The 13,556-nt window shown below is 51.0% G+C and overlaps 1 protein-coding gene across 14 annotated transcripts in view; it reads left to right on the forward strand.

The window, feature by feature from the left end:
* The window catches only part of MEGF11 (multiple EGF like domains 11), a 331,126-nt gene that overhangs the window by 238,519 nt on the left and 79,051 nt on the right, over window positions 1–13,556 (forward strand). The window lies entirely within an intron of this gene.

Here is a 13,556-nt window from a genome sequence, read left to right on the forward strand (position 1 = left end):
ATCTCCCCCCCCCCCTCCCCGCCGACTCTGGGCAGTGGGGACTGGGGAGCGATCGGCTCAAGTTCAAAGGCATCTCTATGTGCCTGAGTTCTCCTGGCTCCCTTTGAGAGACCTAGATCCCTTTGAAAGTGAAATGCTTTAAGGCTTTTGAAAGAAAACCCCACGTATTGCAGAGGCCCACCAAGGCCAGCTCCAGGAGCTTCAGGCCTCCCAGGCATGCCACTCTGGGGCAGCCTCACACTTTAGGTGGGGTAACTCCTTCTCAGCGCCCCCTAAGGACCCAGGCACAGCAGAGAAGAAGGAGAGGAAGGGAGAGGGGATGCAGAGGGGGCCACCATGCCCCCAGCCTTTAGGTTCCTCCTTGTGTCCGCTATTTGAATATAACTTTCTGTCCCCACGGCCCTGCTCTAAACCCAAAGATGCTCCATCCAGACTTCCCTCCCCGCCCCCCATGACATGCCTGCCCTCACCCTCCATTTATGCTGTCTCCAGCGCCCCTTTCCTGGGGCCCCCTCCTTCCTGACTACCAAACCCAAAGCCATGCCTCTGATTGCCCCCTACCCACCCAGAGCTGTGTGGCCTTTACCTCCTCTGGCTCTCTGTCCCTTGATGTCTAGTGTGATTGGCCTTTGTCCTCTGTCATATGTTCTCACACCACCCCATGCCCAGCCTGAGTCACCAGGACCCAAGGGCAGGAGCCACCTCACTTTTTCTTAGCCCTGGCTCCTCTAGCCATCCCTCATGTAGAGTTCTCAGATGAATTATTCATTGAGTCAACACATATTAATATCGATCCCCTAATACATGCCAGACAACATGTCAGGAGCTGTGTGTACACTGGAGAACAGGGCAGCCCTGTTCCCTCCAGCAGGTGGTCTGGGTTCACTCGCTTCTCCACACACCTGGGACTCCCCACAGGCACAAGGCCTGAGCTCCAGGATGAGCATGGGGGGGGGGGGAATGCCTGTCCCCAACAGCCTCCAGAGCAGGGCAGGCCCAGAGGGCACAGGCTAGAAGCCTGAATTCCTTGTCCCCTGTAGGAGCTGTGTTCTTTACCTACCCTAACCCCAGAGGTCAGCTCCAGATGTGACCCCACATCTTCCTACCTCCTCACCCGTTTCCCCTCCCCTCCCCTGCTTCCCAGAATTACGCTTAACCATGGGGGTGGGGGGCATCCAGAGGCAGGACTGGGAACTGGGGGTGGAGGGTGGGGGAGGGGGGAGGGGAGAGAGGGAGGGGCGAGGTGGGAGGGTCTGTGTAATACCTAGTGATCAAGCAAATAGCAATAGGCGTAATGGATTCAAGCCAGCTGGGACCAGGAGGGTTCTAGACTTCTCTGAGGAGGAGGTGGTTACTCTAAGCCCTAGCATACAGGACTTTGAGGAGATGGGTGGAGTCTTTAGGGGGGATACTGAGGCCTGGGAGGTGATTGAGGAGTGACCGGTCATCTTCATCTCTGTAGTGACTTTGAGGCCAGTCTGGCTACACGAAACCTTATCTCAAAAAACAGAGCAAAGCAATAGCAACCCAAATCATAAAATGGAGGAGGTGCCCCAGGCTTAGCTGAGACCCAGTGGTCATTGGAGAGACGTGACTTTTGACACTTGTCCTCTGACCTCCGCACACATGCTATGGCATGTGTGTGTCCCCCATAGACACACACTCACACATAGTACATAAAAGGTTTTTAAAAGAAGGGTTATCCAAGAAAGTGGCCTGTGAGCAGAGGTCTGTGCTGCCCCACTCAGCCCCTCATGCCCAACACTTCATAGTTGTTAGGTAACGTTTTCCCAGGTGACTGAGCTTACACTTATCTCACTAGCCCTCTCAATGCTGAGGTAGAGGTGTCTTCCTTGCCTTGACCTCAGCAGGTCTCAAAAGCAGTCAGTCTTCGGCTTGTGACAGGAGCGCTTAGCAGGCAGACAGCCATTTGTCACTCATCCCCAGGTCTCCCCTGTGGCAGTGACAGATAAAGCATCCTTGACTGGCAGGCCAAGCTGGGAGCTGCTCTCCAAGTCCCTCTCTCACTTGGGGACAAATGGACCAGGACACAAATGACAAGACAGAGTTGAGGAAGCTCCAATATCAAAAAGGGAGTGGCTTTCCACTGCCAGGTGACCAATGCCGGACAACCCCAGCTAGAAGAGGTACTTGCAGTGTGATGGAAGGCTGAATCTGAAGACTTGGGTCTCTACCCTCTCTGGCTGGACCTGTAGCTCAGTCTACCCATCTGAGCAATGGGAACACCATTCTCTGCTTGGTGATCCATGAGCACAGGAGAAAGTTAGAAGTGCTCCCAATGAGTGGGCCAGTGAGGTGGCCCAGCCGGTCAAAGCACGTGCAGGGCGAACTTGGCAACCTGAGCCTGGTGCTTGGATCCCATGATGGAAGGAGAGAGAGAACTCCAAGAATGGTTCTCGAATCTTCATATGCCACATGCCCAATTCTCTCTCTCTCTCTCTCTCTCTCTCTCTCTCTCTCTCTCTCTCTCTCTCTCTCTCTCTGTCTCTCTCTCTCTCTGTCTCTCTCTCTGTCTCTCTCTCTCTCTCTCTCTCTCTCTCTCTCTCTCTCTCTCTCTCACACACACACACACACTCTCTCTCTCTGTCTCTGTCTCTCTCTCTCTGTCTCTCTCTCTCTCTCTCTCTCTCTCTCTCTCTCTCTCTCACACACACACACACACACACACACACACTCTTTTTGGAAATGTAAGTACTTGCTAAATAAGCCGTGTTATACCCACGCCTTTTTCAGCTGTGCAGGCAATTGGAAGAATGGCTGTATGAACTGAGGCAAGTGTCCATTGGTTGTGTTCATTTGGAAATCTCATCGGTACATACAGTTCAGTGGCACCCGTGAGTGACATTCAGCACACACATGTCTGCTCTGAGAGTCCATGCTCCCACTGGCTTGGCTTTGCAGTGCCTAGCCTGTTGCCTCTCTCTCTCTCTCTGAGCACTCACTGCAGGGCTGGGCCCCCAGGTGACTTCTCAGAGATGGTAGGGTAAAAACACTTTCCTCACACCACAGCAGGAAGTCCCTCAATAAGACCTGTGGAAGAACTCTGGGAAATTAAGCATAGACCTTTAAAGGCAGAAACTGGCTCGCCACACACACACTTCCCTCTTCTTTATCGCTGTGTGAGGGCTAACAACACCCAGTTCTGGGGCCATGGGACTGGGCACATGGGAACCACGCCGTAACTGGCCCACTCAGGCCCACAACACCTTTAGACTCTGTGGGCCTAGCATGACATACATGCACTTGGGTTGATCCTGTTATTTGCTATGAAGGACGCAGGCCTGGAAGGTCCAAAGCCCATGACAGAGCCACAGAGATGTCACTCAGGGGTCCTCTGTGAGAAGAAGATGGTAGATATGGTGGCAGTGTCCTAGGGGTCAGTCCTTACAGGATACACGTTTGGCTGTCATAATGGCATCCCATGTTCTACTCATGATCTGCCTTGTGGATCCCACATCTACAGCGTGGGCTCACACTGGGGACTGTCCCCAAGTTCATTCTCTCTCTCTCTCTCTCTCTCTCTCTCTCTCTCTCTCTCTCTCTCTCTCTCTCTCTGTGTGTGTGTGTGTGTGTGTGTGTGTGTGTGTGTGTGTGTGTGTGTGTGTGTGTGTGTATGTATGTATCCCCTCCTGGAACCATGAAAGGCATTGTGGGCTGGGAAGGGCAAGAGGTCTGCGGCTCCTTTGAAGGCTCTTCCAAAGCGGAAACACCTTTGTGCACTGCATGATCTCTAAGGCTCTCCAGGCAAATTGGGAAGATGAATCAACTGTGGGGGGCCCCCGTGGCTTCAAAGGGACCCAGTGTGAGGTGGCAGATCAGGCAGGTAGCGCTGGTCTCATTAAAGCTGGGGGTGGTGGGGGCTCCCAGCAGAGCTCAGGACCAGACTGACAACCCACAGCCTGGAGCCCTGGGGGCTAGCCTGCAGCCTTGGGCCCTGAGGGCTAGCCCACAGCCTCAGATCCTGGGGGCAGCCCACAGCCTACCTCTCCTGCTTGTGGACCCCATTGCTGTAGAGAGTGAGGCAGAAATGGGAGTTAAAGCAGAAGCTGGAGTCTTCACAGGGCAGACTCCGCCCACAGGCAGGGGTAGCAAGTGGTAGGGCCACAGTAGGAGCCGCAGCAGCTGTTGGAACCTCAGCACAGCCACTGGCCAGGCCGCCACAGTCGCGCATTCCTCAGCCTCTAACGTGACTGGTCCCTTCTTTGGGACTCGTAAGCACAGGGCTAGAGCAGGGATGTAGGTCCTCTGGTGTCCTGGCCAGCACTACCAGAGCTGATAAGTTTGACTTTCACCACCACCCCGATTCCCTAATTAGGCTTGTAAAAGGGTCACACCCAGGTGTCAATCAGCACCTTGCCTGCTAATGACCTCAGGGTGTTAACAGACAGTGGATGAGTTAAGTAGTACCTGAAGATGTCTCCTGGATATGCCCAACCCCCACCACACAGTTGCACACACTGAGACAGACATTTGGGCCTGTGTGAATTCCAGCCTTTTCTGCTTTTTTCTTTTTGTGTGTGTGGGGGGGAAAGGGAGGTGTGCAGTCCAGAGGTCAATACCAGGTGTCTTCCTCAATCTCCCTTCACATTTTTATTTTACTGTGTGTTTATGTGTGTGTGTGTGTGTGTGTGTGTGTGTGTGCATATGTATGTGTATGTATGTGTGTATGTGTATATAGGTGTGAATGTGTGTATACATGTATGAGTGTGTGTGTGAGTGAGTGAGTGTGTGTCCCACAGCATGTGCATGACTTCAGAGTACAGCTTGCCAGAGTTGGTCTCTTCTTCTACCATGTGGGCCCCAGGGACCAAGCTCAGGTGGTCAGACTTGAAGGCAAGTGCCCTCACCTGCAGAGCCATCTTTCTCTTCCATCATATTTTTTGAGCTAGGCTCTGTCATCTATTCCTAGAGCTACCTACATTGGCTAGACTGGGTGGCCAGTGGGCCCATGAGATCTGCTTGTCTCTGCCCTTCCAGCTCCAGGTTATAGGCATGCATCACCATGCCCAGCCATTTAGGTGGGTGCTGGGGATTTGAACTTGAGTCCTCATCCTTGAGCAGCAAGCACTTTATTCACAGTCATCTCCTCGGCCTCACAATCATTTTTTATTGCTTTATTTATTTATTTATTTATTTATTTATGTAGTGCTGGATAGAGAGCCCAGGAACTTACACACCAAAGTACATTCCAGTGCAGCCCTTTGAACTGATAACAGTGACCAAGCCACCACACACACACACACACACACACACACACACACACACACACACTCACACACTCACACACACACATACACACACACACAACCTAGTGCATAGTGTCCAGTAGTCATGGCAACAACATTTGGAAGCCCAGGCCTCATCTTGGTTTAACTCACTCACTCAGAGGGATGCCAGCTCCAGTAAAACCTCAGTGCCCACCACTGTCCCTGACATGTTGGGGATTGTAATGGACATGGCTGGCTCTGTCCTGCCATGTACCCCAGGTCCAGGACCTCTTAGTCCCCCCACAAGTGCACATCAGGTATAGCTGTTACCCCCAAACTGGCCTAGACTCCTGCTGGCTATGCTCTGTCCTGCCATGTACCCCAGGTCTTAGTCCTCCGACAAGTGTACGTCAGGTATAGCTGTTACCCCCAAACTGGCCTACACCCCCACTGCCTCTCTACTCTCATGGGTCAGCATACCTTCCATTTACTTGCCTGTTTCTCAAGCTGACTATGGATTCCTCAGGCCCTGGCACAGTGCAGTCCCAGGAAGTGTTTGATGAGTGAACACTTGCAATTCTTCCCTCCCCAAAGCTGGTGTGCTGCACTAGCGCCCTAGGCGCACGCAGGCCACTAGTCTCGTTCTCCATCTCTCGTTCTTTACCACGTGGCCACTGGAGAATCCTACCACCTCAGGGGATGGAGGAACGTGGAGGCACAGTCTGCCCTGGACATGGCTGCAGGAGCACTGGTCGCTTTGGAGGTTAAGGGAGCCATAGATAGTGTGCTTAAGTACCGCAGAGAAGGTAGCCAGTGTAAGGAATAGATCACCGAAGGCTAATGGTCCGACGTCAGTATAGCCCCGAGCTGAGTGTCTGCCAAGGCTGAGACAGTGCTGGAGACTCAGGTTTGAATCGACAGCACTTGGGTCTGGGAATATTTTTGATTGCAGCCATCTAAGTGGAGGAAGGAGGAGAGATGAACAATGACTCTTCTCAGAGCCCAGAAGCTTCCCTGTCCACTCTGGCCCACTTCTCAAGTGCCTACAATTAGCATCACAAGTCTAGGACTGAAGAGACCCAGCACTTGCCTGCTCCAGCCTCTGGATGAGGAGCCCTTTGGCACTTGGAAGGCACCTCCATTTCCAGATGCCTTCTTGAGGAACACCAACGCCAGGACAGAAGTGCCAGTCCAAATTCATTTTGGAGATGTGCAAACAAAACTGAGCCCCCCCCCCACCCGAGGGCTGGGGGCCACCCAAGTTTGCACAGCATGAGTTGTATCTCACCCATCCACCCTCTCTTCCTCCTAACTGTAGTCTGGGCCTCGAAGGAATTGAGGGGTTCAGCCAGGGTCTCAGAACCCTGACGGTCAAGTGGGAGAAACCATTCTTCTCCCCTTGTCCTCTGCCCCAGCCCAGCATCCTCTGGTCCATTTCCCTGAAAGGACCAAAGGGAAGCAGCCTTCTCTGGGGCTCTCCATCTCCAGCCATGAGTTAAATTAAAATGGTGGGACAGAGGCTGGGGTGTGGCTCAGTTGATAGCTTTCTTAGGCTATGTAATGCGCTGGGTTCTGACTGGGCACCACACAGACCAGTGTGGTAACACACACCAGTAACTCCAGCACTCAGAAGCAGCAGGAGGATCAGAAGTTCAGGGTCATACTCAGCTTCAGAGTGAGTTTGAGGCTAGCCTGGTCTTCAGAGAGAGGGTTCTAGGATAGCCTGAGCTAATGAGACCCTGTCTCAAGGAAACAAAAGTGATGAGGGTAAGGCCTTGTGGAAGAGTTTCTTTGTGCCTTCCCTAGATGCCTGGGTGCAGCCAGACTAAGGCCCACTGTCTAGGGAAAGGACCCCATGTGCCACTGTGGTAGGGGGCTCTAGGCAAGATGGCTAGGTACCCCCTGCCCCCACCTAGAAAAACTCCAGAGTCAATGGGAGAAACTGGACTCTAAACCCAGTAGCAACAGTGGTGAGACAAACTGTAGTTCCAGATAGGAAAAAGTCAAGAAAAGCATAAACCTGCATTTAGTTGTTCTTTTAATCAGTGAGCCTCCTGGACTCAAAAGACACTCTTGGGTGGGGGTCTAGGCAGGGCAGTGGCCCAGCACACCTGAGTGGGGGTCTAGGCAGGGCAGTGGCCTAGCACACCTGAGTGGGGGTCTAGGCAGGGCAGTGGCCCAGCACACCTGAGTGGGGATCTAGGCAGGGCAGTGGCCCAGCGCACCTGAGTGGGGGTCTAGGTAGGGCAGTGGCCCAGCATACCTGAGTGGGGATCTAGGCAGGGCAGTGGCCCAGCACACCTGAGTGGGGGTCTAGGTAGGGCAGTGGCCCAGCATACCTGAGTGGGGATCTAGGCAGGGCAGTGGCCCAGCACACCTGAGTGCAACAAAACAGATAAAGTTAAGACCAGACCGGAAATGGTGACACATGCCTTTAATCCTACCATTCAGGAGGCAGGTGGATCCCTGCATTTGAGGCTAGCCTGGTCTACAGAGAGAGGGTTTTAGGATAGCCAGGGCTACACAAAGAAATCCTGTCTCAAAAGAAAAGAGACAGAGAGACAGAGAGAGAGAGAGAGAGAGAGAGAGAGAGAGAGAGAGAGAGAGAGAGAGAGAGAGAAGACATAAAAAGGGGACACTTAGAAGGCATGAAAAATAGGAAACTTAGCTGGGCAGTGGTGGCGCACGCCTTTAATACCAGCATTTGGCAGAGGCAGGCAGATAGCTGTGAGTTCGAGGCTACCCTGGTCTTCAAAGCGAGTCTAGGACAGCCAAGGCTACACAAAGAAACCCTGTCTCAAAACAAACAAACAAACAAACAAACAAACAAAAAACAAAAGAAAAATTGGGAAACTTAAGCTAGGCGTGTTTAATTCCAACACTCAAGAGTGAGAGGCAGGTAGATCGCTGTGACTTTGAGGCCAGCCTGGTCTACAAAGTGAGTCCAGGAAAGCCAAGGCTACATGGAGAAACCCTGTCTCGAAAGACCAGGAGAAAAAGGAGGTGGTGATATTCACAGTATTTACAAAAAGTGGAAGCACTTCATGAATGGACAAACAAGATGTGACGTATCCATACTGTAGATACACTTGGCCACTAAAAGAATGAGGTACTGAGCCAATGTGAATGGATCTTGAGAACACTGTGTTAAGTGAAATAAGCCTAACACAAAGGGCCGCTACTGTGTGATTTTATTCATATGAATGGCTAGAGTTGGCAAATGCAGAAAGATTAAGGTTTACAAATGGCTGAGGATGGGAAGTCATTGTGAGGGGCTACACAGTCTATGGGGGCAATTGGAAGGTTTGGAAATGACAGTGTTAGTGTTAACACATGTTACTGAAAGCTATCAGGCTGTGCGCATAAGTGATTAATATGGGAATTTAATGCCACAGAATACAATAGAAAAATAATAAGCCAATACACTCACCAAAGAGAATAAAACAATAGAAAATAATGTCGGCTGTACAAAACCTAGGACCATTAATTATACATAAACCAACCACTAAACAAGACACTGGTGGGAAGTGGCCCTCTGCACTTCATCCATGTGGACTTTTTTTTTTTTTTCTTTTTGAGACAGCATCTTTTGTAGCCTGGGCTGGCTTCACATTTACTGTGTAGCTGAGGATAACCTTGACCTTCCAACTCCCCTGCTTCTACCTCCCAGGTGCTTGGATTACAGATGTGTGCCATCATACCCTATTAATGCAGTGCCCTCGTGCAGATCAGTAAGGCACTCTACCAGCTGACCTATGACCTTAGTGTCATCTCTGTGGATTACTAACATTAGCTGGTCAAGCCCAGGCTAGCTGCCAGCATTCTTCATCCACCTCTGCACAACCTCCCCCCCAACCTCTCTCTCTCTCTCTCTCTCTCTCTCTCTCACACACACACACACACACACACACACACACACACACACTGACACCAGCCTTAGCCAGAAGGTATCAGTGGCCCCGACTCCCAGTCACTCCCTAGCTATATGACCTGCAGTAAGTTATTTAGCATCTCTGAGCCTCTCCTCTGGTCTGAAAAATAGGGATAGTAACAGCCTTCCTGACCCTAAGTGAGAAAAATCGACTTGGCACCTATGGTACATGGCCTGGTTGTATAGTAACTGCTCCATCAACTATGGCTACAAACTGAGAAGCCTCTCCATAGTGAGATCACTGCGGAAGAGAGTGGTCAAACCATCCCTCATTGTGGGGACCTGGAACCCACAAGGCTGGATGCTGGAGTCTGAAGGGGTCAGCTGGGCTGAGCTCTGGCCGTGTACCTCTGGGTGCCCCTTAAGCCCTGGTAGCTGCCAAAAGAAGTTGAAAAATCAGCAGACACCAGACATAATTAGAGAGCAAAGTCTGTGACAGAGTGAAGGGGCGCAGGGGAACCTATGTGAGGGTTTGACACAGCCTGGCCAACTTGGACAGTGTGTGGCTCCAAGGAGGAACACACTCCCCGCTGTAATTGCCAAGCGAGCGCTCTACTTGTCCTCAGCAGAGTTGATAATTGACTCTCCCAGCTCCGCCTCATTTCCCTATCATCACTGGGGAATGAGGAGTTTTCAAGTGAATTTTTCAGATAACTAAAGCCAATCCCTGTGGTCCTTGGCATTTTTTCTCCATGGAGTCACTCTGGAGAGAAATACATCCTTGCTTCCCTGGTCAGAACTGTTTGATTTAGCCCTGCTTTCCCCTGCTGTGTTGGATACCAGGGGCTGTGTCCAGCCTCTGATGGCTGCAGGTAGTTGTGCTTTCTTAGTCTGTTTTCTTTTTATTTCCATGCTTTCCTGCTTAGACACAAAGCTGTTGGGGTGTGGGGATGTGTACCCTGTGTGCATGCACACATGTTTGTGTACATGCACATGTGTGTTATGCACACATATGCAGAGGCTAGAAGAGGGCATTGTGTATCTTCTGTCACTTTTCACCCCATTTACTCTGTGTGTGTGTGTGTGTGTGTGTGTGTGTGTGTGTGTGTGTGTGTGTAAATGCCACATTTTGTGTGGAAATCAGAGGACAGCTTTCCAGAATCTCTTCTCTCCTCCCACCATTTTGGTCCTGGGGACCCAACTCAGGTCTTGGGTCTTGGTGGCAAGCACCTTTACCTGAGCCATCTCACTTGGCCTCCACTTCCTTCTTGAGACAGCCTCTCACTGAATCTGAAGCTAGGTTGGCTGGCCTGTGAGCTCTTGAAATCCCTCTGCCTCTGCCCACAACCCTGGGCATGCACGGTTGGCTATTGTGTGGATGCTGGGGAGTTGAACTCATGTCCTCTTGCTTTTACAGGAAGTGCTCTTAACCACCGAGCCATCTCCCTAGGCCTGCCTTGTGGTTTTGAGGGCTTCGTAAACACTGAGCACAAATATAGGCATGTTCGTACACACATGTGCTTGTAGTGTGAAGAGCCAGAGTTGGGTTCTCGTGACTTCCGCCATGTCCTAAGTGACCTTTATTCTAGCCCTATCACGCCCTGAGTTCTGTGACCCTGCCTCTACCCCACTCCATGATAAACCCTTTATCTCCAGAAAGCGCAGGTCACCTCCTTGTATGTCGTATGGACTTTCCTGGCAAGGCGTGGACAAGTGTCTACTTACCTGAGCTAGGGCATCAGAGTAACACATTCCACAAATGGCCTAAAGTAACAATTTCAGCAGAGTCCAACTTGACAAAACTATGAGTTTAATGGGCTTGCTTCTGGAACATGGTCACTGACAGAAGTTAGGGGGCCAAGTCAGCGACATCACTAAAAAGTCTCCCCCTAGCTTGGATGGATGACCACTTCATTGCCCCTGTACACTCCGGTACCCCTCAAGACCCCAAGCAGCTAGGGCAGAAGTACACGCAGCTGGGAGGGAGGTGTAGTAAGAAAAAACTAGAAGCCACCCTCTCATCAACAGACCGCTGGATGGTCCCTTGATGAAGATGGTCCTGTCTGTTGCTTGGAAAACAGCCCTCCACAACACATCACTCCTAGGCACTTGGGAGATACCAAGTGGACAAGTGCGGGAAGACAATGGCTAAGTGCAGCTGCAAGGCCCTAGGACAACACTCTGCCTCCTTACCCAGGGCACAGTTTTGTCACCTATTGGGTTTGGGCTGTTCTAGAAAGAATGGAGGTCACTTCCAGACGTGGCGGCTCACACCCACAACCCTAGCACTCTGCAGGGTGAGTAAGGGCTTGAGGCCACCTTGAACTGCATGGTGGAATCCCCTCTCAACACAGAAAAGAAAACAAATTATGGAGGTCTAGGTAAGCAAGCACCTGGAAAGCAAAGTGTCACCAGACGCCCAGTGGGACACAAAGGGACACTCCTAGCTTTAGACTTGCACAGTTCCCTGAAGGGCAACTGTGGCCCCTAAAAGGGTAGAATTGCTTGTCCAGATCGTGAGATCGCAGCCAGTCTCTGTGGTGTCACTCACCTTCTGCTTTGCAGCTGCTATTTCTGTGCCCCCAGAAGGTATCCCGTGTGCCTGAGCAATGACCTGGGAGCAGAAGGCCTGAGCTAGACCCTGAACAATCATGTAACTTCCTGTGAGCATTAAGTGCTGCTCAAACCTTTAAGACTTCCAGGATGGGGCCTGATCTAAGTACGACTGTCATTATTTTAATGGGATCACAGCACATACACATCGAATGCTAACAACATGTGCTCGGCAATTAAAAGAGATGGGGGAGGGGGAACAGCTCACTGCTTAAATACTTGTCTAGATCCCCGGAACTTATGTAAATGCCTGTGGGTGTGGAGGCTGCTGTGTTTCCATCTTCAGAAGGTGGGGGGATGGGGGGGGGGTGGCTGGAGAGATGGCTCAGCAGTTAAGAGCACTGGCTGCTCTTCCAGAGGACCGGGACACCACCCCCCAAACCACCTAGCACCCACATGACAGCTCACAACTGTCTGTGACTCCTGCTCCAAGGGATCTGACACCCTCAAACAAACATATATGCAGGCAAAAATGCACAGAAGGTGGAGACAAGAAATCCCAGAGCAAGCTGTGGTGAAAACAGCTACATCTATGGACTGAGAGGCCCTCCCTCACTGAATAAGAGGGAGGGTGATTGAGGAAGATTCCAGCCGCCTCCAGCATGTGTACATACACACGCAGTGCATGCACACAGTCATGCAAGCAAGTGTGTATATATATATATATATATATATATATACACACACATATATATATATATATATATATATATATATATATATATATATACACATACACACACTTACATTAAAAAACTGGAAGGAGAGAAAGAGGGCACATATACACAGTGGGTAATTTGGCCAGTCTTTCCACTCCCTGGAAAGATTTCTAGAAAGAGTGGGCAAAGGCGAGTGTTGCGCTTCTGCCACCCAGTTTCCCTGTCCTGTGAGCCACTGTCAGTGTGAGTAGGCTGGGAAACAGAAAATGATGCCCAATCATAGCTTATCAGCCCAGTCTGTATGTAGCGATATTCAGGTGACAGATGAGAGAGCCAAGATGAGGCGGGCAGGGAGCAGAGACTCAGTGGTCCTGTCTACTGCTGGATGGATGCGGGCTTCCGGACACTGACCCAGCAGCTTGCTTGCGTAAGACTGCTGATACTAGTGGAGCCCCAGCTATGCCAGTCTCTGCTGCCTTGTGCTTGCTCAGCACCAGAGTGCCACTGTGTCTCTGCTCACCGTGCCCTACCCCAAGGGAACCTTCTCTACGCTACTCACCTGCCCTTTTCCTCTGAGGGACAAAATCCTAGAAAACTGAGGGAACAAAGGTCAGCTGGCCATCTGTGTCCATGGGCAGCAGAGTCACCCTCCATTCCAGCTTGCCCAGGGCTACAGTGCTCTTTGGGAAAGAGGACTTTTAGTGCTGAAAGCAAGACAGATGGTCCTCTGGCAGGCAGACAAGTGAGCCATCTTTCACTGCCCACTTGCAATGAGGGACCCTCACCTTAACGTAACACCTGCCTTAACTGGAAGCAATCTCTCTTGCCTTCAAAATTCTAGAACAGTATTTGTGCCTGTCAGTACCTAAGTTCCATCCCCACTAAAAAAAAAAAAAAAAAAAAAAAAAAAAAAAAAACTCAGTGTCTGGGGGAACATCTCATTTTTGTTGTGTCCAGGATACACCAAGGTCAAAGTGGGAGGCGACAGCAAGCTGGGTCACCTTCCTGTGGTTCTGGGCCACTCTATCCCTTTCCGTGGCTTAGAATGCAGGTTTCCAGAAAGCCATCAGTCTTGAAAACATTTAATTACAGGGAAAGATCTCCATGGCTGTCTTTCACCTCCCGGGGATGCATTTCTTTTCTCCTGCTCTTTCTAAAAGAGCTTTGGCAATGAGGAAATTGAAC

The sequence above is a fragment of the Acomys minous genome (genome assembly GCF_964271855.1).
Source record: "Acomys minous genome assembly, chromosome: 5".
Lineage (NCBI taxonomy): Eukaryota > Metazoa > Chordata > Mammalia > Rodentia > Muridae > Acomys > Acomys minous.